At 52.2% G+C, this 25,937-nt stretch overlaps 1 protein-coding gene across 2 annotated transcripts in view; it reads left to right on the plus strand.

Annotated features, from left to right (window-relative positions):
- Nucleotides 1-4,395: 4,395 nt before the first annotated feature.
- Nucleotides 4,396-25,937, plus strand: part of ELF4 (E74 like ETS transcription factor 4) — a 37,202-nt gene continuing 15,660 nt past the window's right edge. Inside the window, exon 1 of one of the 2 annotated variants that reach the window (XM_018045196.1) lies at nucleotides 4,396-4,498. The gene's annotated coding sequence lies outside the window, so the exon portion shown is untranslated. Of the gene's footprint in view, nucleotides 4,499-4,703; nucleotides 4,789-25,937 lie in introns of those variants that run through there. The other variant, XM_018045197.1, reaches the window with a different exon arrangement.

Below are 25,937 nucleotides of genomic sequence, written 5' to 3' on the forward strand. Positions count from 1 at the left end.
ATCTGAGGAGGGAATGCCCAGCTCTGTGGCTGCTTGTGACCCTGTCTCCCCCCCACACCCCACACACTCAAGGGCCACAGAAATCACTTGGTGCTCTCTCTGGCAAGGCCTCCACAGGCTGGCGTCCATCTGCACCTCTGTTTCACTCCCTGGTCCCTAGCAGCAGCTCCTTGGGCCAAGGCCTCCCTAGGCCCGCTGGTGTTTCCTGCAGCTTTGAGGGGTGGCACCTTCAGAGTGTAACTTGGAATCTCCGCAGGGCTGTGGGCACAGCAAGGTGGCCCGCCACAAAAGATGGGTGCTGGGGCAGCAGACGCCGGGGGTTGAGGGGTTAACTCTGGTTCCACTGGATGATTGCCAAAAAATTCTGGATACTGCACTGCTTCTGATAGGTGCCCCAGAGCAGGCGCCTGTTCTCGGCTTTTCTCCAAGGGACTTTTCCAGGCTGAGCCTAGGCCCCAAGATAGGGGCTAGGGACCAGTGGGATTAGAGACTCCAGAGGCCTTGCCCTCAGTTACTGAACTCTGCCTGAAGCCAGTTCTTCCTTGTTTTTTTTGCAAATGAACCAACAGGATTGGGTTCCTCCCCCTCCACCCACCCTCCAGATCTCCGCCAACCCAGAGGCACAGAATCTGTTTTCCCCAATACTAGGCCGGCTCCCCTTGCTGTGCGAGCAGTGGGGACAGCGCCTCCCAACAGCCCCTGGGCCCAGAGAGGACACACAGAGCACTCGCTCAGGGCCCGTGGCACCTTCTATATGGGGCTGTCATCTTCTTCCAGGCATGCCCCTGAGCTGCTGTCTGGCCTAAGAAGTGAAACCCAGCACTCCTCTGAACTGTTGTAGGGGCTCTCAGGATGCCAGGGCCTGTCCCAGTAAACGTCTTGAGGGGAAAGGTAAAGCTCTCCATTTTAATGAGGGCAGGGGTCGGGGAGGAGTAGGACTGAGAAAGGCTTTCCCAGAGCCCCAGCCAAGGAAGGTGGCTGGCCAGAACATGATCTGTGAAGTTGCTCCCAACTATATCCTGCCACCTGCATGTCTGTGCTTTGACCTAGGCCCCTCAGCCCGGTTGCCCCCCAGTATGAGCCAGACAGGGAGCAATTTGGTATAACCTATCCCATGGAATTCTTCTCTTTTACAGCTACTCAACAATCTTTTAAGAACAAAAACTCCTTATGAGACCCAACCACAATCTGTCCGTCATTTGCATCTAAGGCCTCATCAGGTCAATCCAATAGAGGTGAATCAAGTTACTGAACAGAGGAATGACTGCTGGCTGTATAGAAAGGATTAGAGGGGACATCTCGGCTTTACAGGGGAGACGGCTCCTCTTAAACCATAACTTCTCTCCTGCCTTTTGAATATGATTTACATTCTGAAAGTCTGATGGACAGGCAATCTTCCTAGCATGTGTCTGTGATGGAAAGTAAGGGCTATGGCCACAGAGGCTGCGGCACTGTGGTATTTTGTTCTGGCCACAGGTTTGAATAGAAGTTGTTGAGGCTAAGGGATTAAGGGAGGCGGGGCAGGGGGGTGGAAAGGGGGGAACTAGCCGGCCACCTTGTTCCCAGAGCACCTGGGGTGATTTGCAGGATAACATAGGCCATCACGCGTTGCTTAAAAGAGGCGACATAGAGGGGCTGAGAAAGTGGCCAAGGCGGAAAGGCAAGTGGAGCACAGAAGCGGGGAGGTGGCCCTACACAGGCTCTGGGCAGCCAGGTGGTCCCACCTCAGCCCAGGGGACCCCGGTGCTGAGGCTCCAGAGGATCAAACCGGGGCTGGAGAGTGAGGGGAAACAGGGCTGGAAGGGGAGAGGCTGAGAGGGCACGCTGGATGGCACAGCCTGGGCATACACAGGGAATTCCTGCCAAGTCGGGGAATGAGCCGTTGGCAGAGACAGGGTGGCTGTCGTCAGGAGTGGTGATCTCAGCCGCTGGCCCCACCTGGCTGGGGCTCACCCGATGTCGAGGGCTGGGGTCATCGGAAAGGCAGCCTGGCTGACCTGGAGTCAGGAAGGTCATTCAGGTGGCCTAGGGCTCCCTCGGGCGAGGTCAGCACCAGGTTTCCATCAAGGGGGTGGGGTTTGCTTTGGCTGAACCTCCCAGGTCACGGGGCTGTGGTTAGTTCCTAGTAGCTGCGGATGGTGGGAACTTCTGGGATTCCCACAAGCCATGGGCTGCGGGTCATTGGGAGGCATCAGGGCTGTGAGCAGGTCCTCACGGTGCCTGTGCCATCCTCTCTCCTTGCCCTTCCCAAGAGGAAGACCTCTCCTCTAGCACTTCCAAACCTTGAGGCCTCGAGCTTGGTTTAAACCACAAACACTCATAGGAGGCAGCCACCATTCTCAGAAGCTTCCAGCCCTGCACACTTTCTCCCAAGAGCTGGACTGAGAAAAATGAGATGAGACAGAGATGATGCTAAAGGCAGCTAACGTTTATTGAGGGCTTACTAAGCACCAGGCACTGCCATAGACAGACTATCTCATTCAAGCCTCCCCACAGCCTTGGGAGATAGATTCTTATTATCCTCAATTTAAAAAAAAGGAAAGTCAGGCTCCGAGAGTTTAAGCGACTTGCCCAAAGACACACACAGTCAGTAAATGGTGAAGCTGGAATAGGAACCCAGGTCTGTCTGATGGTAGAGACCTCTGAACTCTTTAGCAAAATGGGAAAGCCTGTGCACGCGCCCCCTCCCCCAGCACGCGCGTGTGTGTATATGTGTGTGTGAAGGTCAAAGTAAAGGCCCCCTAGGGATGGCTGAGACCTACCACAATTTTGAGAGGGGAGCCTCACTGGCAGGAACATTGCGTCTTCAGACCCAGAATCCCCTGGGGAAAGTGTGTTCATTTACAAGAGAAAAGGAGTGGAAATTTGCTCTGGGCACTTCTTTCAGGGACTTAGCTTTAGGTGGCCAAGAGTTCTCAAGGTGTTTGGGTGCCCCAGTCCAGCCCCTATGTCATTCCCTGGAAACCGGTAATCCGCAGCTACCTTCGGCAGCGTCACCCACCACTCCTGTTTCCCAGTCCTGTGCCAGGGACTCTCCTTTCCCAAGGCTGGAGAAGTGGACATGCTGGTGGCTGAGCAGGCCCCTGGACCTCAGGTCCTTAGTCCACCCCCACCCCCGCAGAGGGCCCCCTCCCCTGGGGCCCTTTCCGCTTTGCTGCGCTCTGCGCAGGAGGGAGATGCCGGCTGAGGCCTAGCAGGGCCCCTCCTCCAGACCGGGTTGAGCTAGAAGTGACAATTCCCAGTCAACTCCCTCCTAGGGCCTCCTAGGTGGGGGAGGGGTGGGGTGGGTGGGGTAAGGTGGGTGGGGGTGGGGGTGGGGTGGGGCGGGGGCTGGGATGGATGCTGAGGCACATCAAGAGGACAGGGTTAGGGGGAGGTAGAATGGGCTGGGATTCAAATAGATACCTCAAGCAGAGAAGCCTGGCTCTGGACAGAAGTGGGGATGAGTTTTTCTGCAGCACCCTAACTCTGGGTACATTTGCACCTGCTGCACCAGCCCTCTCCCCCCAGTCCTTCCCTGCATTCATATCCTCCTGGCCTCCCTCATCCGGAGCCCTAGGCTCGACCTCCCTAAGAAATCTCCAAAACTCTCTAGTCGCGCCAAGTGCACGAGGCATTTGGCCCGGGATTCCGCGCTGTCTGGCATACCGTCCCCGAACTGGATCCTCCGGGCATCTCCCGGCCTTACCTACCCGCTCGGCCCGCCCTCGAGCAGTTCCGCCGCAAGGCAGGCGCTCAATAACAATCGGGAGCGCGGGGCTGGGGCCAAAGCCTGTAAGCGCGAGGAACCAAGGGGGCCGGATATAGCCATCCGGAGTCCCCCGGGAATGGAGTGGTTTTGTTTTTGTTTTTGTTTTTTCTGAGACACGGTGTGGGGCATCCCGGCCGGAGCTGCGGGCCCCGGGACGCGCCACGTGGGGGGGTGCCGGGCGCGCGACGTGAGCTCCGCGGGAGCCGGGTTCTCGCCGTCCCCCGGGGGCCAGCGAGCCGGGAGGGGAAGGAGAGGCCGCGCGGGCCCCTGGCACGGCTCCCCCTGCCGTGCTGGCGACCGCGGCGGGCCGGGGGTGGAGGGGCGCTGTTTCCACCAAGACGCCTCGTCCCTCCCTCTCGCCCTCCTCCACCCCGCCCGCCCGCCGTCCCTCCCGTCGGTCCCTCCCTCCGGCTCTTCCCTCCCTCCCGCCCTGCCTCCTTCGCGCCCGCCCCAGCCGCCGCCTGCGGGGACGTGTGTGTCTCTAGCGCAATTTCCCCTTTCGCTCGGTTGTCTCGGCTCAGGTCTCTGTTGGCTCGCGCCCCCTCCGCGGGCGCCCCAGCCGCCCCCTCCCTCAGCCTGGCGTCTGGGCTCCCCGGGCACTCCACCCCGCCCCCCGGAGTCGTTTTATAGGGGGCACCGCTGTCTCACCTGGTATTTGCATCTCGCCCTCCAACTTGCCATTGGCGGCGCGACGTGTGGGAGAGCCCTGTGCCTCGCCCGCCCGGACCAGCCTGCCCCGGCGCCGAGGTGAGTCACGGGCGCGGGGCCGCGGGGGCCCGCGGGCAGGGAGGAGAGGAGAGAGGGGAGGAGGGAGGGGAACGGTGGCCCCGGCGGCCGCGGGGACCGACCCGGCGCTGCGCTCAACTTCCACTTCTCCTTTCACCGGCGCCGAAGTCCCGGCGCCACTCGCCCGGCCCGGCTTCCGAGGGGGAGAAGGCGGGTCGGCCGGGCTGGGGACCCCGCGTCTCGGCCTTCCGAGTAGGGAGGGGACCGCGGCGGTCGACCCCGGCCCCGCGACGGAGCCCCCGCAGTCTCAGGTACGTCGATGGCGCCGGTTCTCCAAGCCTTCGGGGCCCTCGGAAAGTTTGCCAGAGAGCGGGAACAGGGACGCCGGGGCCCCGGGGCATTAGGGGCTGAGGGGCCCAGGGAAGGGTGGGAGAGCTGCGGCGTGTTGCGTCCCGCCCTTGCCTCGCCCCATCGCGTGTGCTTTGGGGAACCCGGGCTGCCGGTCCCGGGTTGGAAGCCCAGTCGATTTCCCCTGTCGGGGTGGGGGCGGGTTTGCCCGCTCCCCGGGCAGTCCGTGATAGGGCCGGTTGTGACAGCCCGCCCCAGCAGCTCGGTGCCCGAGGGCAGGCGGTCGGCCTCCTTGTGGCGGGGCTGCTAGATTGATCTGGCGGCCCCTAGGGCTTCTGGGACCAGGCGCCTTAGGGTAACACACACACTCTCTCTTTTTCTCTCTCTCTACACACACACACAGACAGACACACACCTATGACTTGGATAATTGGATCGCCAAAATAGAGACCTCTTGGCAGGGGCTGGAGTTTCCGTGTGAGCCGGCCGCCAGCCTTCCCGCTCCCGCGTTCCCGCTCTCCGCCTCTGTGTTCCCTCCTCTACCGCCGGCTCGTGGACTCGGCAGCCGCGCAGCGCCGGGTCCCCTGCCGACCGCGCCTTGCTTTGGGAGACTGCTGAGGCGGCTGCTTTTCGGATTGCCTGTCCCTCCATCGCACCCTACCTCTGTCGCCCTGCCCTCTCTGCCCGGCCCTCCTGACCAGGGTCACCTCCTAGCCCCCTAATCCCCTCCGAGCCTCGGCCAGGTTCTACCTCGCCGCCCGCGTCCCTCATCCCGACTCCCCCCCGCCAACATCCCAGCCGTTGGATTTGATGGTCCTGCCCCTCATCTCTGCCCGAGATAGAGGCCTGTCTGGTCCTGCAGCTTCTTCTGGTTAATGTTTGACACTTCATTGTGGCTAATCATTTTAATTAGCTCTTAAAGTGGGGAGGAACAGTTAACCTTGGACTTCTCGATTTTGGCCTGGTGGGGCCTCATAGGGGAGGAGTGCTGGGGAGGTCGGAGCGGAAGTGAAGTCACCACCCCAGGGCCTGAGCCACCACTGCTCGGCCCCAACAGCTGGTGGGCACGCCCATGAGGGACTCACCCCCAGCGAGCTGACCCCTGGCCCTAGTGCCAGGTTGGGGGGGTCGGTGAAGGGATCAGATCTGGCTGTCTGCTTTGGGGAGACAGGATACACTGGGACTGAAAATACCCAGGGTCCCGTTTGCAGGACTAGAATGCAAATTCCTCCTCACAGTGAACGGTAGGGTTTTACCGGTTAGAAGGTGCTTTCTCAACCATTAATTCAGCGGACCCTTGGCAGTAACAGCCTGAAGGGGAGCTCTCTTGAGTTAAGTGAAGGACTTAACTATCCTGGAGGACTTCCTCTCCTGGTCAGTGTAGGGAAGAGGCTGCCTTGCAAGTGGTGGTCTCTGGGTTCAAAGCCGCGGAGCGGTGGGGGGTGGGCGTTGAGCAGGCTCCACGTTGCCACCCTCGCCCAGCCTCTAGCTGTGAGCCGAAGGAGTGGCTTGTTTGCAACTATGTCTGGCATTCCTCCCGCTGCTGCGCTGTTTGCTGCGCCGTTGCTGGGGAACTGGCGCCCACCCCTGGACAAACTGGAGGCCTGAAAGCAGTCCTCTCCGTGCCTGGAGCTAAGTGGTGGGCTTCTGTCTCCTCTGTCCTGTATTGGAATCTCAAAATGAGGGTGCTGTGACCTCTCATTCATGGGCCTGATTAATGGGATGTCCAAAATGTTCCTAGCCTGCAAAATTCAGGGCCTCCCTGAGAGGCCCAGCCAGACACAGGCTGAGGGGATTGCTTTCCCAGGGAAATCCCTGCGCAGAAGTTTGGCCTTGGTCCTTGCTAAGCCCCTTCTCTCCCCTCAACATTTTCATTTTGCCTCCAATCCCTAGAGCCAGACTGTCTGGGTCTAAATCCCAGCTCTGTTATTTACTAACTGTGTGATCCCAGTTAACTGTATGCCTCAGTTTCCTCATCTGTCAAATCAGATCTACCTCATAAGGTTTTGCCAAGGATCAAATACGTCAATACACATAAGCTGTTTATTTAGAACCATAAACGCAAGCTAGCCTTACGGTATTGTCTAATATGGGGCCTAAAACTCACATTTAACTCAGCAAGCATTTGCTGAGAACCAGTCCCAGCACTGAAAGTAAAAAGTGAAAGTGAAAGTCGCTCAGTCATGTCCGACTTTTTGCAACCCCATGGACTATACAGTCCATGGAATTCTCCAGGCCAGAATACTGGAGTGGTAGCCTTTCCCTTCTCCAGGGGATCTTCCCAACCCAGGGATTGAACCCAGGTCTCCCGCATTGCAGGTGGATTCTTTACTAGCTGAGCCACAAGGGAAGCCCAAGAATACTGGAGTGGGTAGCCTATCCCGTCTCCAGGGCATCTTCCCAACTCAGGAATCGAACTGGGGTCTCCTGCACTGCAGGTGGATTCTTTACCAACTGAGTTATGAGCGAGGGGAATGCAGAGGTGAAGAAGACACCACTGTGAACTGTGTGTACTTTCCGGTGTGGGCCAGAGTCGGGGTGGGGGATGTGGGAGAGGACCAGAGAGGATGGCTAGGTCATCTATATAAATAACCATAATTCAAAGCCAGTGTGGGGAGCCAGGTACCCCAGACTTGGAGGCTTCTTACAGGCTGGGCTCTGGTCAGGATTCTACCCCTGGACAGAGGCCTGCCCTGAGATTTGGGTGAACAAGAGGGACGAGGAGACCCAATTCCTGTGTGGACCACAGGTGGCAAGCATCTAGTGCTGTGATTTGCTGGGTTCCAGGATAGGATGACATTACTTAGGGCCACCCCCAGATGCCCCTCTAACCCCCTACTTGCTATGCCCCCAGCCCCCACCCTGAGATCCCCCACCAAGCTCAGAAGGGCCTTGGGCAGCCTTCTTCCTTCAGTCTTGGGCCTGACCCCAACCCAGGCTTGGTTCTCTCTCCAGGATTTCTAAACTGCAAAGAGGTTTCTGGCTTCACTGCCAATTTATTCCCTTTGTGGTTCTCAGACTGAAAACTAGTTCTGCAGGGGAGAAAAGAAACTCATGCAAGGTACTCAGAATCCCATGGGCACTTTCCTAAGGGTCAGGGGCTTTTCTCATCAACACCAACCTGCCTGCAAATCTCCAGCCGCTGAGTCTTGCGTGGCCTGTAATAACGGCCTCTCTGCTCATGCCCTGTAGCTCGGACCCCAGTGCTGGTTGCCAAGGAACTGCTGGTCGGGGTGCTTATGACGGTTCTGACCTCATAGGAGGCACTGAGTTTCAATTCAACAGACATTTATTAACACCTACTGTGTGCCCAACCCTTGCTAGGCGCTGTGGGGGCGACAAGGGAAGGGGGTGGCGGGAGATGACTAAGACACTGAAAACAATCCAAGGTGAGGACAAGCTGCCAGGACTGTGGCTGGTCAGGTGCTAAATTGTGCTCCTTGGAGCAGGGGCCAGAGGCGGCCGGGCTTGGAAATCAGCAGCAGCTGGAGGAAGAGCGAGGACAGGCTTTGTGCGGCCTCGACTCTGAGCTAGACCTTGAAGGGGTGGGGCAGTGTGGGGGAGATCCAGCTAGGCCGAAAAGAGAGAAAAGCCACCTTTCTCTTCCCTGGCTACATACTGACCTTCGAAGCCTCGGTAATCATTTGGAACATGTGTGTCACATAAAAGATCAGGACAGCCAGTGTGGGTGGCTCAGTGCAAAGCCGGAGCTCTACTCTGGGAGATACACAAAGTGGAGGGCCCAGCGCAGATGGATGAGACACAAAGGGTGGCCAGGCTTTCCCAGGCGGAGGGGATTTCATTTTGAACTCCCCCCCGTCCCGTCCCCCCACCACATACAGGCCCTGGAGGGGAGAGAGGAGGAAAAGAGAGGCGGAGGGCAGCAAAGGGGCAGGATGACTGCCCTACCACAGGTGTGCACAACCAGCGGCGACTGGTTGAGTCTCACTTGCCCCAGCGTCCTGGGATTTCTCTGGCAGCCCAGAGGTTCAGGTAGAGGATGGAGATTTTCATTTTCTCAGCCAGCCAAGAGCTAAAAGGTCTAGAGAGTCCCACATGTTTCTGTCCGGACCCCCTGGGCGAGGGCAAGGACTAGCCGTGTAGTTGTTCTGTGACTTTTGCATCTCTCCTGGCTGGACACGATGGGGAGACTTGATCCTCGTTGGATTTAACTGGATGAAATCACCTGGACACACGTATACCACCCCCCTCCCCACCCCTCCCCACCCCAGGCATCAGTCTTCCTCTCTCTGCCCTCTGGGCATGCGCCCTCTCCAGCACATTGCAAAATCACAGAGACACACCAGAGTACCCTGACTTCTCATCCGGGGAAAACTGTGTCCTAAGGTGAGTTTCTTGGCAGAGACCCTACCCAGCCTCCTTATGCAGGGTGATGAGGAGGGTTAAGCAGCAGGGAGTGGCACTTTCCCTGGCAGATGCAGGAGGGTCGGCCAGGGAAAGTGCCGGAACATTTCTCAGCCAGATCAACAAGAAGAAAGAGGTTAAACAACTTGCCCAGACTGAGGAAGCTTTGCCCTAGGTCCCAGTGCTGCCATTTCCCACTTCTCACTCCACCTGCCCTTCCCAAAGCTCCCTTCCTCTTCCAGTCGAGCCCTATATTCTTCTCAAGAATGCTATTGTGTGGTATTGTCCCGAGGAGGAAGAGCACAGGCTCTCTGCATTCATATCCCAGGCCTGTCACTTACTGGCTGTGTGACTGTGGACTGATCACACAATCATTCTCCTAGGGATGGAGTGAGTGTTAAATGAAATAATGCCCGTAAAGCACTTTGCATGATGCCTGGCACATGGAAACTACCCAGTAAGTGTGAGCTGCTATTATTCTGTGGCTATTATTATTGTTGTTGTTGTTCTTATCGTTTCCTCCTCCCACACCCTTGACTTTACCAGGCTCCAGGGATCAACTGCTTCTCTGGCAGTGCTGGCAGGGAACATGATGCTCATTCATAAAAGCAACAGGGAGATTTTCTACATCTTTCTGCTAACTTTTTGTTAATTCTGCCATCACACAAGATAAAGAGGGATGTGGAAAAAGATGTGTGTGTGTGTGTGTGTGTAGTAAAATCTTTCTGATTAAAAAAAAATCAGAATAAAATCTTTCTCTTTACTACAGGGAGTGCTGTAGTAAAGAGCAGAAATCAAGTCTTGAACATTTTTATTAACTTTGCCATCTTTATCTCGTCACCATGTTCATCTCGATATTCATTCGCTGCAGGAATAAGAGTGAATTTGTTCCTTTGAGAGGAGGCCTCATGTTCCACCCCTGGCAAGTATTTAGCAATCATCAGTTTGTTGTTCTTACCCTACTGAGTGTAGAATTCTGGGAGCCAACTGGCCAACCACTGCTCACTTTCTCCCTTCTTTCACTAGAACTGAGGCCTTGGGTTGGGGCTGGGACCCCGCCTTTGCCCAGAAGAGTTCCTGAGGGGCTGGGAGGCCATTCCCATTCCAAAGGCCTCCCAGAAAGTAACTTGGAGGTTCCATCTGCTTGCAAATGGGTTGTGTTTGCTTGAGGTGCCTGTGGCCACCCACAGGGGCAGGAGGCCCTAGACCACCCTTGAACCACCCCTGAGCTGCTTCACTCTGTCCCTTGGTTCCCGCCCCTAGGCCTTGAGGGATGGGAGAGTGGGCAATTAGTCTTAACCTCCCCAGATTCTTGATGACCTGATAACAAGGAGGTACTTAAGACATAGATTTAGCAGATAATGCCTTTTTTCCATAATGCCCCCAGAGAGGCTAGTTTAGCTCTACTAATTCTGTGAGAATCCATGCACAGAAAACACCTGTCTCATTAAGTGACCACTTTCTTGGCGCCACCCTGATCCTAAAAAAAACACAGTAGGCCCAGGCCCCTGTGGGGACTAAAACCTAAACCTGATTCTGGAGCTCTGGTCATACACATGCACTTAGCTTCACAACAGGCAGGAGCTGAAGTGCCAACAAGCCTGTGGCACTTAGGGTTTGAAGAATAGGTAATAATGGGTTCAAGGAGGGCATACCTAGAGGAAGATCTTTCTTCTCCCTCCTTAGCTTTATTGGGGAAGGCTTCCTGGAGGTGAGAGGGCACATAGCCGTTCAAAGGAGGAAAGAGAGCACGTTGGCTAAGCTTTAGGGGCCTTCCAGGCTCGGTGGGACAATGAAGTAGGCATGGGAGTGAGCCAAAGATAAAACAGCAAAACACATTCGAGTCAGTATACTCAGTAACTTCCCAGGTTCAGAATTCGTCTCCACGGGTAGCACCAAGGGATGTGTTTTTCAGGAAAGATGCGTATTCTTGCTTCTTTTGTCTTCACTGCTGTCATATGGTGATATTACTGCATAGTTAAATTATGCAATAATACTATTTGCTAAAATTACATAGTAAATGCTGCTGTTGTTATTTTACCCAATCTGAGGACCTTTTTCTTTCTCTTTTACAGTTTTATTGAGGCAATGTTGACACACAATAAACTGCATATATTTAAAGTGTACACTTTGATAATATTTGACATATGTATATACTCATGAAACTAATCACCCCCAAGAGTTTCCTTGCGCCCCTATCCTGAGCAACTACTTATTTACTTTATGTGACTGTCAATTAGTATGCATTTTTAATTGAAATGTACGGATCTTCTTTGACTTATAATAAAGTTACATCCTGATAAACCAATCGGAAGTTGAAAATACATATAATACACCTAACCTACTGAGTGCCAAAGCTTAGCCTAGCTTACATTAAACGTGCTCAGAACACTTACATTAAATTACAGTTGGGCAAAATCATCTAACACAAAGCTTATTTTGTGATAGAGTGTTGAATATCTGATGTAATTTATTGAATACTGTTGTTGTCGTTGAGTCACTAGGTTGTGTCTGACTCTTCATGACCCCATGGGCGGCAGCGTGCCAGGCTCCTCTGTCCATCACTATCTCCCAGAGTTTGCTCAAATCCATGTCCACTGAGTTGGTGATGAGATCCAACCATCTCATCTTCTGTCACCCCCTTCTCCTCCTGCTCACACTCTTTCCCAGAATCAGGGTCTCTTCCAGTGAGCTGGCTCTTCACATCAGGTGGCCAGAGTATTAGTGTTGAGTATCTCATGTAATGTATTGAATACTGTACTGAAAGTGAAAAACAGAATGGTTGTCTGGGTACAGAATGGTTGTAAGTGTATTGGTTGTTTATCCTTGTGATCACAGAAGATCAAAATTCAAAATTGGAAGTAGGATTTCTACTGAGTGTGTAACGTTTTTATGCCATTGTAAAGTTGAAAAGTCTTGAGTGAACCATCATTAAGTTACGGACCGTCTGTATTTGACATATAACATTGTGTAAAGTTAAGGTGTACAACGTGGTAATTTGACATGATTATATATCATAGTGATAATTAGCAGTTCTATCGTTGCGTAATTATCCTATTTAGTGATTGGAATGATTAAATTCTAGTCTCTTACCAAGTTTGATGATTATTAATACAATATTGTTGTTTACATTTACTACACTGTGCATTTGAGTTCTAGGGCTTATTTAGTACTCATTGTAACAGTTTGCATTTTCTAGAGTTTTATATAAGTGGAATCATATTGAATGTATCCTCTCCTTGTTTGGCTTCTTTCATCCAGCACATTTATTTTAAGGTCCATCCATGTTGTTTTCTACATCAATGTTTCATTCTTTTATTGCTAAGTAGAATTCCATTGTTTGGATAATACCATATACTGTTGATCTGTTCATCAGTTGATGGACATTTGGTGGTTGTTTTTATTTTTTTCTAGTTTTTGGCTATTACAAGCAAAGCTTCAGTGAACTTCTTTGTACAAATCTTTCTATGGCTATATGTGTCTTTTTCTCTTGGTCAAATACCTAGGAGTGGAATGGCTGGATCATATAGTAGTTGTAGGTTCAACTTTTTAAGAAACCAATCTGTTTTCCAAAGTCATTGTACCGTTTTACATTTCATCAGCAATTTATCAAAGTTCCATTTATTCTACATCCTTGCTAACACTTGGTGTGGGCAGTCTTCAAATTTTAGTCATTCTAATAGGTGTGCAGTGGTATCTCATTGTGGTTTCAATTTGTATTTCCCTAATGACTGATGATGTAGAACATCTTTTCATGTTGTTATTTGTCATCTATATATCTACTTTGGTGATGTATCTGTTCAATTTTCTGCCCATTTTTAATTGACTTTTTTTTGTTTTCTTGTAGTTGAGTTCTGAGAATTTTTTATATAGTCTAGGTAGGAGATCTTTATCAGATACATGCTTTGCAAAGAGTTTGTCTGAGTATGTGCCTTATCTTTTCATTCACTTCACAGTGATGAGCAGAAGTTTTCAATTTTGATAACGTCCAATCAATCAATTTTGACTTTTAAGGATCATGCTTTTGGTGTTCTATCTTGGAATGCTTTGCTTAGCCCTAGGTCACAAATATTTTGTCTTATACAGTTTGTTTTAGAAGTTTTATAGTTTAGGTTTTACATTTTGGTCTTTGATCAATTTCAAGTTAATTTTTCTCTATGACGAGCCGTAGAAATCCATTTGATTTCTTTTAAAATATGGGTATCCAGTTATTCCAGCATCACTTGTTGAAAAAGCTATCATTAGTCTAATACAGTTGTCCTTTCATCCAGCTTATGTAAGCTTATTTCTGGACTCTATATTCTGTTCTGTTGATCTATTTGTTTATCTTTATGCTGGTACCAATTGTTTTGATTACTGTAGCCTTTATAATCATTCTCAAAATCAGATAGTATTAGTCCCCCAACTTTGTCCTTTATCCAAGTTGTTTTGGGGACTTCCCTGGTGGTCCAGTGGTTAAGACTCCAAGCTTTCAATGGAGGGGTCGTGAGTTCAATCCCTGGTTGAGGAATTAGGATTCCACATTCTGCATGGCACAGCCAAAAAAAAAAAAAAAAGAACGAAGAAATCAAAGTTGTTTTGCCTATTTTAAGTCACTTGCAATTCCATATGAATTTTAGAATCAGATTGTCAATATAATTTTTCATTGATATATTGTTGTTTAGTCACTAAGTTGTGTCTGACTCTTCTGTACCCCATGGACTGCAGCCTGCCAGGCCCCTGTGTCCATGGAATTTTCCAGGCAAGAATACTGGAGTGGGTTGCATATAAGTTTCAGATGTATAACATAGTGATTCACAATTTTTAAAGGTTAAATGCTATTTAGAGTTATTATAAAATACTGGCTATATTCCCTGTGCTGTGCAATATATCCTTATGGATTATTTATAATATCATGTTCTTTTGATACTTGAGAATTTATTTTATTTACATTAATTGTTATAACAGATATGTTTAGCTGTGCTATTGTGATCTTATTTTATAATCATGGATGAGCCTGATGCTACTGTCATTTTTAGAAGATGCTTAATCTTTTCATTGATATCCTTCAGTAAAGAGTTCCTTAACCTTACATTTGCAAAATAGAACCATTTATTATTTGCCCTTCATTTATACCTATTTTTGGTGCAGTGTTCATGATTATCATTTTCTAGATGCCAGTCATCTATCCCTTTTCAACCTTGTCTGTCTAGCAAACGAAAGGCCTCTTTTAAAAAAAGTTATCCTTGAATCCCGTTCTCTTGAATCATTTTAGCTCTTAGAACTGATCCAGTGTTTTGAAGTCTTTCCTGAGGGTTCAGTGATCAGACCAGCACCCAATATTCACGGGGTAGAAACACTGTGGTTTGTACAAAGAAAGAGTGCTTTGATGATGACCTGATTGATCAACTGCCTTCTTGATGATGTTTGGAATAAATGACTCTAGCTGGTATGTGTTTTCATTAGTAGAGGCCTGAAGCAAGAGAAGACAAGTAATATTTGAGCCTGGGGACCTTTGCTCCCTAATTCTATTCCTGTTCCCACCCCTAGACTATAGCCCTCAGATCTAGCAGGACTTGGGGTCTCTATTCCAGAGATTTCACTTGGGCTGAGAATTTACATGGGCTTAGTTCATGAATGCCCAGACCTGTGTTAGAGTCAGGAGAAGATAAAATAGACCTTGATCCCATGAATTTTACAGCCTGTTGGGGAAATAAGACATACACATGAAATAATTAAAGAGCAATTCAAGATTGCCTGGGATTAAGAGATCTTGTGGTGGAATTTAAGGACTCTGGGAGTTTAGAAGGGGGCCCCATGGGTGTGGACGCTAGTTATCAGGGCAAAACCAGCTCCATAGATTTGGGGAACTTGGTTGGGACCTTGCTGGATGGGCACTGTTTGATTAACTAAAACAGAGCAGTGAGGGCCTGGCAGGCCTGAGAAACTCCGTGAATGAGCCTGGAATGTTCCCTCAGGGGACCATGAGGAGACCACTGGGCTTGAAGCCCAGGCTTGAGTTGGGAAATCATGGGAAATGAGGCTGAGTAGGTAGGGTGGGGTTAGACTGTGAAAGACCTTTGGAAACCAAGCAGATGAGCTTGGACTGTAAGGCCTTGCTGAGCATGGCTGGTGTGGCCACAGCCATAGATCTAAATGTGTGCCCTGGAGTAGGAGCTGGCGCCAGCTCAGAGGCTGGGGGAGGAGCTCGGCAGAGGCAGGGCCCTGCCTGGAACTTACTCTTCCTCATGCCCAGTCAAATGGGCTTTCTGCTGCCCCAGGGCTGGTTAGCTTTTCAAAGACTTTCACATCCCCTCTATACAGCTTCCCAACAGAAACTACAGGCATGGGGAGGAGATGGGGAAGGCCTGCTCCAGGGTTAATGGTATGATGGGAGGCAGAGTCAGCAAGAAACACTCCCTCGCTCACCTGCCCCCCTATTAACCTGCAGAGCCACTCCTTAAGTTAAAGCAGGGTAGCTCCAGATGGCCTTTTAAAATGAAAATGTGTTGAGGAGAGAGGTGACACATTAACCCAGTATCGCCCATTAACACATTAACAGTAAATGGTTTATTATTTTTGAGTGGTGGGAAGCTGTTCCTGGGGAGGTGGGATGACCTGCGGAGCCCTGACTGCTACTAGGGTCAGTAAGCTTGTGAGAAGCTCTGAGTAGCATGAAATCTATGGTGGAGGGGGCGGGGGAAGCCCGGGGCTGTGAGAGCCATGTGACATGGCATGCCTGTGGTTACATAGCCCATTAATGGCAAAATTGCCTGAGCAGAGTTTTTCCAAACTTTCCCACCCAAGTGCCCCAAACTATTAAATTCTATCTCAAAGACCTAGAAAAACACAGTTTCATACAAGTTCTTTGAAGTATGGCATTTTTTTTTCTATACTGTGAATGCCCGCAATCTACCGCCTGAACATATTTTAATTGACTTCTCAGTGAAGCAACCGAAAGATGAGGGAGGATCCGGGTTTGGATTGTGGCTTTGATTCTGGCTATTGGGATTGGTCAGCTTTAGCAAGCAGGCTCTGTCCCTGTGGGAGCTGACTAGGGACAGGTCAGAACTTGAAGTTTCAAGGTTTTAGCCCAAAGTGCTGGAAAAGAAATCCATCACCTCCTGCATGCTCATTTGCCCAATGTCCCCCACAGTCTCCTTCCTTGATTCAAACTCATTTAATGGAAAAATCTAAGCTGTTTGTACTCTGAGGGGAAGTCATCAGACCTGCTCAGTGGTTAGCTCAGGCCTCATCCTAGCCTTTGGGTGGGCTTGAGACAACGGTGGAACCCAGGAGGCCCTCAAGTCTGTGCCCACAGTTTCCCTAGCCTTCCGTCCTCCCCGGCCTCACCCGCAGCATGGAGTACTCTTCAGTTAAAAACAAAACAGCCTCAGAGCCTTCCACCCTCGTGCTGCCCCTCGCCCGGCACCGCTTATTTCTGGGTGGCTGAGAAGAGAACTGTCGGCGGCGGAGGCTCTCCAGGCCAAACTTGGCCTCCTCTGCAGCCCGAGGGCCTCATTTCTATCCCCACAGCCTGCAGATAGAGACCGTGGCAATAGAGAGAGAATGCCTGGACCAGGTGGACGGCTCGCTATGAATATTCAGGTCTCGCTCTGGCAGGCGCAAGCCTTCATCCACACCCCGGCCCGCCTGCGGTGGGGAGGGGATGGAGGGGTGCCGGCCTGGAGTGACGAAACCACACCAGGTAGGGCCCTGGGCGGGGCGGCTGCGCCGGGCGGGGCGGGGCAGCCGACTGGGTGAGGCCCAGATTCCCCAGGCTGATAAGGCAGCCTGTAAACACCCAGCAAGAGGAAGGGGCAGAGGGCAGGCGACCAGATGGCAGGAGAAGGGGGAAACCGGAGCCCAGGCCTAGCTGCAGGAAGTGGGGCTTGATGTGGAAACATCCTGTCCAGCGGGGACTAGATTGGTGGCCGGCAGCGATCACTCCCTCCACCGCGGAGGCAAGCTCCACACCAACTGGGGGTGGCCTGGGCGCTCGGCCAAGAACCTGGTTCACGACATCTCCAAAGGATGTGATCAGTGAGTCTCATGAAGGGTTATTCTACCACCTAGCACTGCGGGTGAGCAGGGGCAGCGGGTGGAGAGGAGTGAAATCAGGTCCAAGCCCCCGCCTCATCCCCCCATAGAGAAACCGAGGGGTGAAATCCTCCGAGAGTTTGTGACTTTTGCAGGAAAGTCCTGGTTGTCACCATGCCTGTGAGGAGCATCAGCTGGAACACATAGTCGCAGCCAGCTCCTTGCAGCACTCCAAGAAAAATCCAGTATCCGACATGCCAATCTCTTCCATCCTGCAGTGCTTTATAATGAGAACCTCAAAGGGTCAGAGCTGGTGGAGCCTTTTGTGAAGGATCACCAAACTCAACCACTTCACTTAACAGATGGGGATGCTGGGGTTCAGAGAGGGGCAGGGACCTGGCCATGCTCATGGAGACCTAGGTTAAAGGCCCAGCTCTAGAGCATTTTCTACTCCTACCATGTTGCTTAAGACCCCGCCACCATGCCTCATGCTGCCTTGCACAGTCGCTGAACTTCAGCAGTTATGGTTGCTCAGGGTTATGGGGAGGCTGATGGGAGGAAGGGAGCCTTGGAGTCAGAAGTAAGAAGACTTGGAGTGTGGTCTGAGCAGTTCTATCCTCATCACCCCATAACGAAACTATACCCAATAGCAGTCACTCGCCCTTTTCCCCAAGCCTCCGAGCCTCAATTTTGAAGAGACACTTGCTATAGAAGTGTTTTGAGGGGAAAAACCCCAGCAATATCGTTTAGGCAGATGTGCTAACCCAGCTTACCGGCTGGGGTGGTGGGGGGCTTACATGCGAATAGACCTTACCACAGAGAATAGGGTGGGCCCAATGATAGGCCCCAGGCCACAGACCTGGCACCTATGAGGTGTTCAGTTCTGACTTTCCATAAATATTTGAGTAAATATGTGAACCAACACCCTGAGATAAGAACCCAGACTTAAATTATGTGTAAGTTGAGAGCGAGTGTGTATTTATGGGGCAGGGACCATGCCTAGGCCACTCCGGATCTGGAGCCAGGAACCCTCTGGAAACAGGCTCCTAAGGTACAGGAATAGGGGCAGACTCCTTCATCACCAGAAACTTCATCACTCCTACTCCACAGTACTTATCCTCCACAAGGGCTCAACTCGTCTCCATTTGGGTGCATCTTTGCCCAGGAAATTAGGTTTCACCTATCACATGGAGCCTAAAGGGGACTAGGACATGGGAAGCCTTAGTTGAAGGATCTCATAGGGGCTCTGAGCCTTCAACCCTGGGTATAGAGTTAGGACTCTGAGCAGATGGTCGCCAGCATGGGGCTGCATGGGAAGAGCACAGACATTGAGGTCACACAGACCTGGGTTTGAGTTCTGCCTCTGCTCTTGACAGGCAGTGTGACATTGGTCATGTTACCTCATCTTTGCTAGGTCTTACTTGTGCTGTTTGTAAAATGGAACTATTAAAACAGGATTACTACCAAAATACATGTAACTGAAAACAAAGTTCAAAGAGCACAGTAGTTGGAAATAAACCTGGCTTCAAACCTGGGCTCTGCCAGTGACTAGCTACTTTGGGATGTTGTAAGAATGAAAACAGATAGCCTATGGAAAGTGCCTGGTGTGACATCAAGCCCACGCTCGTACCCAGTAGATGTAAATCCATGCTGTCCTGTCTCCCTGTAATGGTTACTCTTTGGTCTCCTGCCCCAGAAGCAGAGGAAGCAGCCCAGAGTGATATCCGAGGGCGCAAAAGGAAAACCTTGCCCGCTTTAAACAAGTACCCACGCCCCCCTGCCCCTCCTGCCACAGGCCCATGGCCGAGGCCACGACGGTCACACCTGCCACCCTGGGCCCAGCCCTAGCTCAGATTGGTGCCAACCCCGCAAGCGCTGGCCCTGAGCTGGCAGTGATCTCAAGTGCTTCCACCTCCTCCACCCAGTCAGATGTGCTTTCCAAACACGTGCCACCAGTTCTGAGTCGGGCTTATAACCAAGCCCTGGCCCTGGGTTTGCACTGCAGATGTAGGGAGGGGCTGGCAGGGGCCCAGGTGCACATCCAGATGTTGTCTCTGACGCTTCCTTGGCATCTTCCATACCAGCTGTGAAGCAGTATTCACTCCAACTCATGGGGCGGAGCAGGCAGTCCCCTCACGGGCGATGGGTCCTATGGCAGAGGTGCTGGCTCTTTTTGGCCCTGGAGGCATAGAGGGAGAGGGCAGAGGGCAAAGCCAGATTGCTCTCTTGACAGGAGGCCTGCTTGGGCTGGACTCTTGGTCAAAAGCCCAAGAAGATGATCTCTCAGAGCCGAGAGAGGTAGCAAGACCATCTTCCAATCCATTTTTGTTGGTCTTCTCAGAGCCACCATTTCTATGGGTCTCCTTAGCTTTGCTCACTGCTACTTGAACCTCATGGAACAATATTACCACAGAGGGCTGAGGTGGTTACATCTACCCACTATGAGGACCTCATCCCAAGCACTGAGGCTTCTAGAACCATTGTCATGTACTTCTAACCTGTCTTCAGGAGAACTAACAACTGGGCAGATGTGCAGAGCCTCAGGTGGCTGCTGCTCCTCTGACCCATGGCCTTGGGTCACCTGCCCTGGTCCCTTGTGGGCATCCAGCCCCACTGCTAGGAGCACCGCCTTGCAAAGGCAACTGGGAGGCATTTACAAGTAGAAGTCACCACACCAAATCAGCAGCAGCTATGGAATGTGATAGCTTCCTGTTCCATCACCTAGAAAATGCCACCACCCTTGACTCGCATGTAATAGAATACTTTGCTCTCCATTGTTGCCTCTGCCCTCAGTGCTAGGGACAAAATCATGCAAAGTTATGATGTGCCATTCATTTCAGTGTCACCTGCTCCTCCGAAATAACCCCTGTGGTTGGCCTGGTATCCCCAGGCATTCTTGCTTCAACATGTCTCCCCATGTGAAGCCGCCCAGGGCTGGCCCTCAGCCCAGGTGGACATTGACCTCAGCATTTACAGCCCAGTCTTTTACCCAGCAGGCGCACTCTGCTCCCCGAGGTGATCACCAGGTGAAGCGATGAGCTCACCTCTACGTATCTGCTAACAGGAGAGGGTTTATGGAGGCAACTCCACCTCCCACCCAGGTCCTGGCTCCCCTGGCCCAAGCAGGCTGGCAGAAGAGCTGCTGGGGCGCCCCCTTGTGTAGACAACTGTCTCCTCAGCCTTCCAGTGAGGGATTGTCCCCACTCACTCGCAGGGCCCCTCCCCTCTCTGCACTCTCTGACCTGTGTGGGGCAGGGGCGGGGCTGGGAGGGCCAGCAGGCCCTGAAGGGGAAACTGCTGAAACCCCTGGGACAGGAAGTGGCAGAGAGGGGCTGTTTCCTCTGGCAGAGCAGGGGTGCGGGGAGGGCTGGCCCTGTCTCCTGCCTGTCTGCTGTGGGCTCTGGGAGCCAAGGAGAGCTGAGAGTCCTTCTCTCCCTTCGTCTACCCACCCCCACCCCCACAGTAAAGCTCCTGGACCACTGAGGTGGGGGTGCTTCCTCAGAGGAGGCCGTCTTCATTTTGCAGGGAGAAGAATTCAGAGAGAAGGGCAGCAGAAGGGAAGGGTCGGGGGGGGTCCACATGGTAGGGAAAACCACAGCTGAGGAGGGGCGCCTTCTGTGAGGTCTTGTTCTGAGAGAAAATGATCAGAATGGTGCCTGCTCAAAAGTATGTGAGTTGGAAATGCAGGACACTGCTGAGTCTCTAAATCACAGGGCCAGAAAGGGCCTGAGGCCATGCTGTCCAACCCCCCCACCCCACCCACCTCCACCGCCCCCCCACCCCTTGCCTCGTTGTGCGGCCTGAGGAAACTGAGATCCACAAAGCAATAGTGACTTACTCAAGGTCACATCGTGGGCCAGAACATTCTGATGAAAATCTAGAGTTTGTATTTGATGTTCCACGGCTCCCTCCAGGCACCTCTGAGTCTGTGACATTCTTCTCTGAAAGGAACTTGATGAATGTATTCCCTCTGAAGGGGAGTGAAGCCTTTAGTCCAGGAGTCAGCAAACTTTTCTTTTAAAGGACCACACAGTAAATCATGTAGGCTTTATGGCCCATGGGAACTCTGTCACAACAACTCATGATGCAAAACCCACCCAGACAATATATAAACGAATGCGTGTAGCTGCGTGTCAATAAAACTTTCTTTGTGGACACTGAAATTTGAACTTCATATAATACTCCTGTGGCATGAAATATCATTCTTCTTTTGACTTTTTCCCCCCAATCATTAAAAAAAAAAAAAGTAAAAACCATCCTTAGCTCACCAAGCACACAAAAATAGATGGTGGGGTGAATTTAGCACGTAAAGCATTAAGAAGAGGAGGTGGTGAGGGAGGTGAGCCTTCGTCAGGTGAGAGGAAAGCAGGTAAAGCTTTGAACAGGACGTGACATTTGCTTCAGATCTTGAGTGCCGGATGGGAATCGGAGCTGCAGAAATTGGGAAAGGGCATATTGGGCCTCGGGGACGGTGTGAACAAAGGCACAGAGGTGGGGAAATAAGTGCAAAAGTTAAATGCGTTCTGCACATGTGTGGCCTCGTTGTTGTTTGCCAGCCCTGAGTCTCGGACTGCTGTCTGTCCTCACCAGAGGAAAGGGTTGGCTTTGTTGAGGCTGCCTAGAGACAATGAGGAGGGGAGGAAGAAAGGTCACCTAGGAGTCACAGCGACTAGCTGTGTGACCTTGAGCAAGTCACTTCTTCCTCGAGAACTCTGCAGCCAGATGACAGGAAGGATGGATGCGCTGATCTTTCAGGGCCCTTTTAACTTTCACATCCTGAGACTGAATCAAGGAGAGGCTTTCAGTCGTGTGGGGAGGAGCCCCAGGAGCTCACGGTGACATCGGGGCTCAAGCTGCCCTCCCTGCCTGCCCACCCCCACCCATGGGCTCTTTTCCACCTTATCCTTTGTGCACAGGATACTGGACTGCCCCTTGCTTCTGCTCACCTGGAAAGTGGCCCGCAGTGGAAGGAGGCATTTGGAAGAAAGCAGGTCTCAACCTGGAGCCGCCCCTCCCAACTGGGGGAGCCCTCGATCTGAGTGGGGAGCCTCTGCATTTGTTTCTAGGACACGTGCTGGCAGGGACCTCAACAAAGAACGCTGTCCCTCCAATAAAAGTTATCTGACTTAATATCCTGTTGGTATCTACTCACAGATTGCCCCAGCTTATAAAAAAAACCACTAGTAACTTTAATTAGTCTCTGGTCAGTGTGTCTGTCCGTGTCCCGCCCCCACCATGGAAGCAGATAGACTTCCTAGGGGCAGGGGCGGGGTGGCAGAGCATCTTTCATTCAGCACACGTGGCTTCCTGCCACAGTGTTCGGAATGTAAGCCTCACCAGGCCAGGCCTGCTTCTCTGGCCACTGAAGGCTCATGGAAACTCTTCCTGCCAGGAGATGTGTATAGACGTGTGTGTTTAGCAAAAATGACTCTCTGGGCCGTCTTTTGTTCCATTATTAATCCTGGTTTTTTTAAGATCATCCCAACTTCAAAATGTCTGAACTGAACTCATGTTCTTGCCATACTTCCTGCCTTAATCTCTGTCTTTTTACCATTCTCATGGGAAGAACTGGCTGCGACCTTGGGGTCTTTACAAGTCTATATGACCCCACTCTCTGTCATTTTATTCCTTCAGGGTGGACCCGAGAGTCACCTCCTTGGTTCCAGCCACCGATCTGGTCCCCTTCCATCTCCTCCACTCAGTCAGATCAAACTGATCTTCCTAGAGAACTGCTTGTTTTGTGCTCCTCCCTTGCTCAAGAATCAACAGTGACTCCCAGTTGCTTTCTGGATCAAGACCTATGCACTTATCCCCCTGATTTCCCTGTGGTCCCCCCACCAGCCAATCTCATGCACCCCCTCCCCATAGTCAAACTTGTTTCTGCTCTCTACCATGTTTGATAATTGTTGGTTATGTCCCCCTCAGTGTCCATTTCATCCCACTACCTCCATTTCCCTTTCTTCCTGTCCATGTAGGTAAAGATATCATGAATGCTTAATGCATGACCTCAGCCTGAAAGACACAAATCTGACCCAGAAATCTAAAAACACACTTGGAATGTAACAGAGCTTTCACCTATGTTAACTTTCTGGCTTTCCATGATGACCCTTTGTGCTAGGGAGGGTGTCCCCGTTTCACAGAGGAAGAAGGTGACCTACCTAAGCCCCAAGGCAAAGCTTCTCGCCTGTGCCCTTACGGTTTGCAGAAACCTCTGAGGTCTTCACCTAGGCTGTGGCTGGCAGTGCGCCCCCCTGGGGGTTCTGGAGCTGCCTCAGACTTGGCTTTGGCCTTTTTCCTGCAGCCTGTCCTCCTCATCACTGACTTGTTCTTCTCTTCCTCTTCCCGGGAGTTCTCGGCCTCCTCCTGGTTCCTGGAGCTCTGGAGAGGAGGGTGTGGTGGCTGCAGGCACCTCCAGGGGGTGCTCTTTCAGCTTTCTCAGGTCAGGCCCCTGGGAGTCAGGGAAGCTGAGAAATAGGTTCCCTTTGACATAACCCTCCCCCCACCTCTCCTCCCCTACTGGGGCTTCTGTAGTGCTCTTCTTGCCACATAACCACAACCCAGAGGGCTGGGGCCGGGTGGAGGTGGTGAGGACAGGGGACTGGGAGCACCCCTCCAACCACAGCCGCCTGTCCCTCCTGCAAGGCCCCCAACCTTAGCAAAGGAGCCAGCCCCCTCCAAGGCGACATCTGGCAGCCTGCAGCCCACCCTGTCTATGTTCTAGAGCCATGGGGGCACTTCCGGGAGCTTAATGGGGTCCCCAGTCCCCTTTGGTCTCTGGGAGGTCACCTGTAACTTGTCATCTGAATGAGTGTGTTAATTTTCAAAGCACTTTTCTACCACCATCTTCACCCGAGACACCCTGGTGAGCCCCTACTAGGCCTGGATTCCCCTCGGCCCTCACCCACTTTAAGGATGACAGAAAGCAGAGCCCAGAAAGATGGCTGTCTTCTCTGTGGGCCCACCTCTTGTTGGGATGCAGCCAGGAGAAGGCTGATGGTCTCCTGGAGAAACAGGAGCATGTGTCTCTGTGCTTGCAGCCTGGAGCCTTAACTGCCCCTCCATGGGGCCAGCTGTGGGGCTGGGAAGGCAGGGGCAAGCTTGCAGCTGAGAAAGGGCAGGGACAGTGGGAGAAGAGCTCCGGGCCTGCCTCACCGTGAGAGCTCTGACAAACCCTACAAGGAATCAGGCAGTGACCGAGGGCCAAGGAAGGAAACTGGGTTTCTTGTAAATGAGCACAGAGAAACCCCAATCAACAGAGCTTGCAAAACATTTATTTTTTTCCCTCCCTCTTCCTGATTTCATCTCAGATGGAGGGGGTGGTAGGAGGCAGGAACAGAGTAGAAGAAGCTGACAAAATCGCTGTGGCAAGCACCCCTTCACTGGGCATTTTGCTCAAGGAGGGGGGCTCGGCTGGCTGACTGGAGGCCAGCCCTAGTTGGACCAAGATTGTAGGGGAGTCCCACACTTGGGCTACTTCTGCTTGGTCCATGGCTGCAGACTGGACCCCTGGGTCTGACCTTCTGTCTCTGATCACGTGGTGCCGCGTGCAAATATGCTGCTTGATGACTATTAGCCGGAGGAGGGGCTGTTTTTAAGTGGAGGGTACAGCTATTCCTGGGGTAGTTTCCACTTTGTTTGTGGTTGTGGGGGAGGAGTGTTGAGGGAGTGGGAAATGGCATGAAGGAAATTGTCACTTCCTTTCCAGAGAATTCCAGAAAGGTTTCAGGGAGGACGGGGTATTTCAGGAGTGAGGGCTGGCTGTGAGAGGATGAGGAACGTGAGAACGCTGCTCTGCGGGCCTGGCTGACCATCTGGCCTCCATGTTTGCTGGCGTGTGTGAAAATGCCACGGGTGTTATTAGCGATTCTGTGAGAGCCATTGGCTCGGCTGAGCGGCTGTAGATTTAAACTTGCTCCACGGAGACTGCGGACGTGGCTTTCACATTGGGGCTGTTTCCTGTGGAGGAGGCCCCAATGGGTGAGTGCTGGACACCGCTTGACGTGTTCCAGTGACAGCCCTAGAGAGGGTCTGAAGGAGGCCCAGCTGTGATGACGCAGAAACAGCCCAAACCACTTCTATTTTGCTATGTTGGTTTTGAAATGCAGTCACAACCACAGAGAGCCAGAGGTGTGCATTGCAAGCCCGGGATGTGGGCGCCTTCGCTTGCTTGCTCCCTCCTGTGGTGTGCCTGCACACACACATTCACACACACGTTCAGTAGCTGGGGCCATATGCTCTCACAGAGGCTTTGCTTTCAGCCCAAGCAGGACAGGCCCTGGGAGCCAGGGATACTGCAGTGGCCTCAAAGGGAGCAGAGCTCTTGCCACTCTGGGAGTGGACTTTGACTGGAGCCAGCTGTGAGCTTTGCAATGAAGGGGTGGGGTGGGAGGAGCTCAGCACTGGTTACTATGGGTTACCAGGTGAGCCCAGGGTCCTTGTGGACCTCCCTAGCCCCCCACTCACCGATAAGGCAGTGTCCAGGCCTCTAGGCAGCTGAATCTGTGTCCCAGAGCGTCTCTGAGGAGGGGAGCCCCTGTGTGGGCCTCTCTGGCCTCCAGCAGGGCGGGCCTTCTGTGCTGGTGGCTTCTTTGGTTTCAGGTTCCTGGGAGAGGGAGGTTATTTTGAGGGACTTGGGGGAGAGTGAGTGAACATGCAAATGACTGCTCCCCACCTCTCACTTTCAAATCCTCAAACATCTGAAGGGGGAAGGGTGAAAGCTTCTGGACTG

Source organism: Capra hircus, unplaced genomic scaffold (genome assembly GCF_001704415.2).
Source record: "Capra hircus breed San Clemente unplaced genomic scaffold, ASM170441v1, whole genome shotgun sequence".
Classification (NCBI taxonomy): Eukaryota; Metazoa; Chordata; class Mammalia; order Artiodactyla; family Bovidae; genus Capra; species Capra hircus.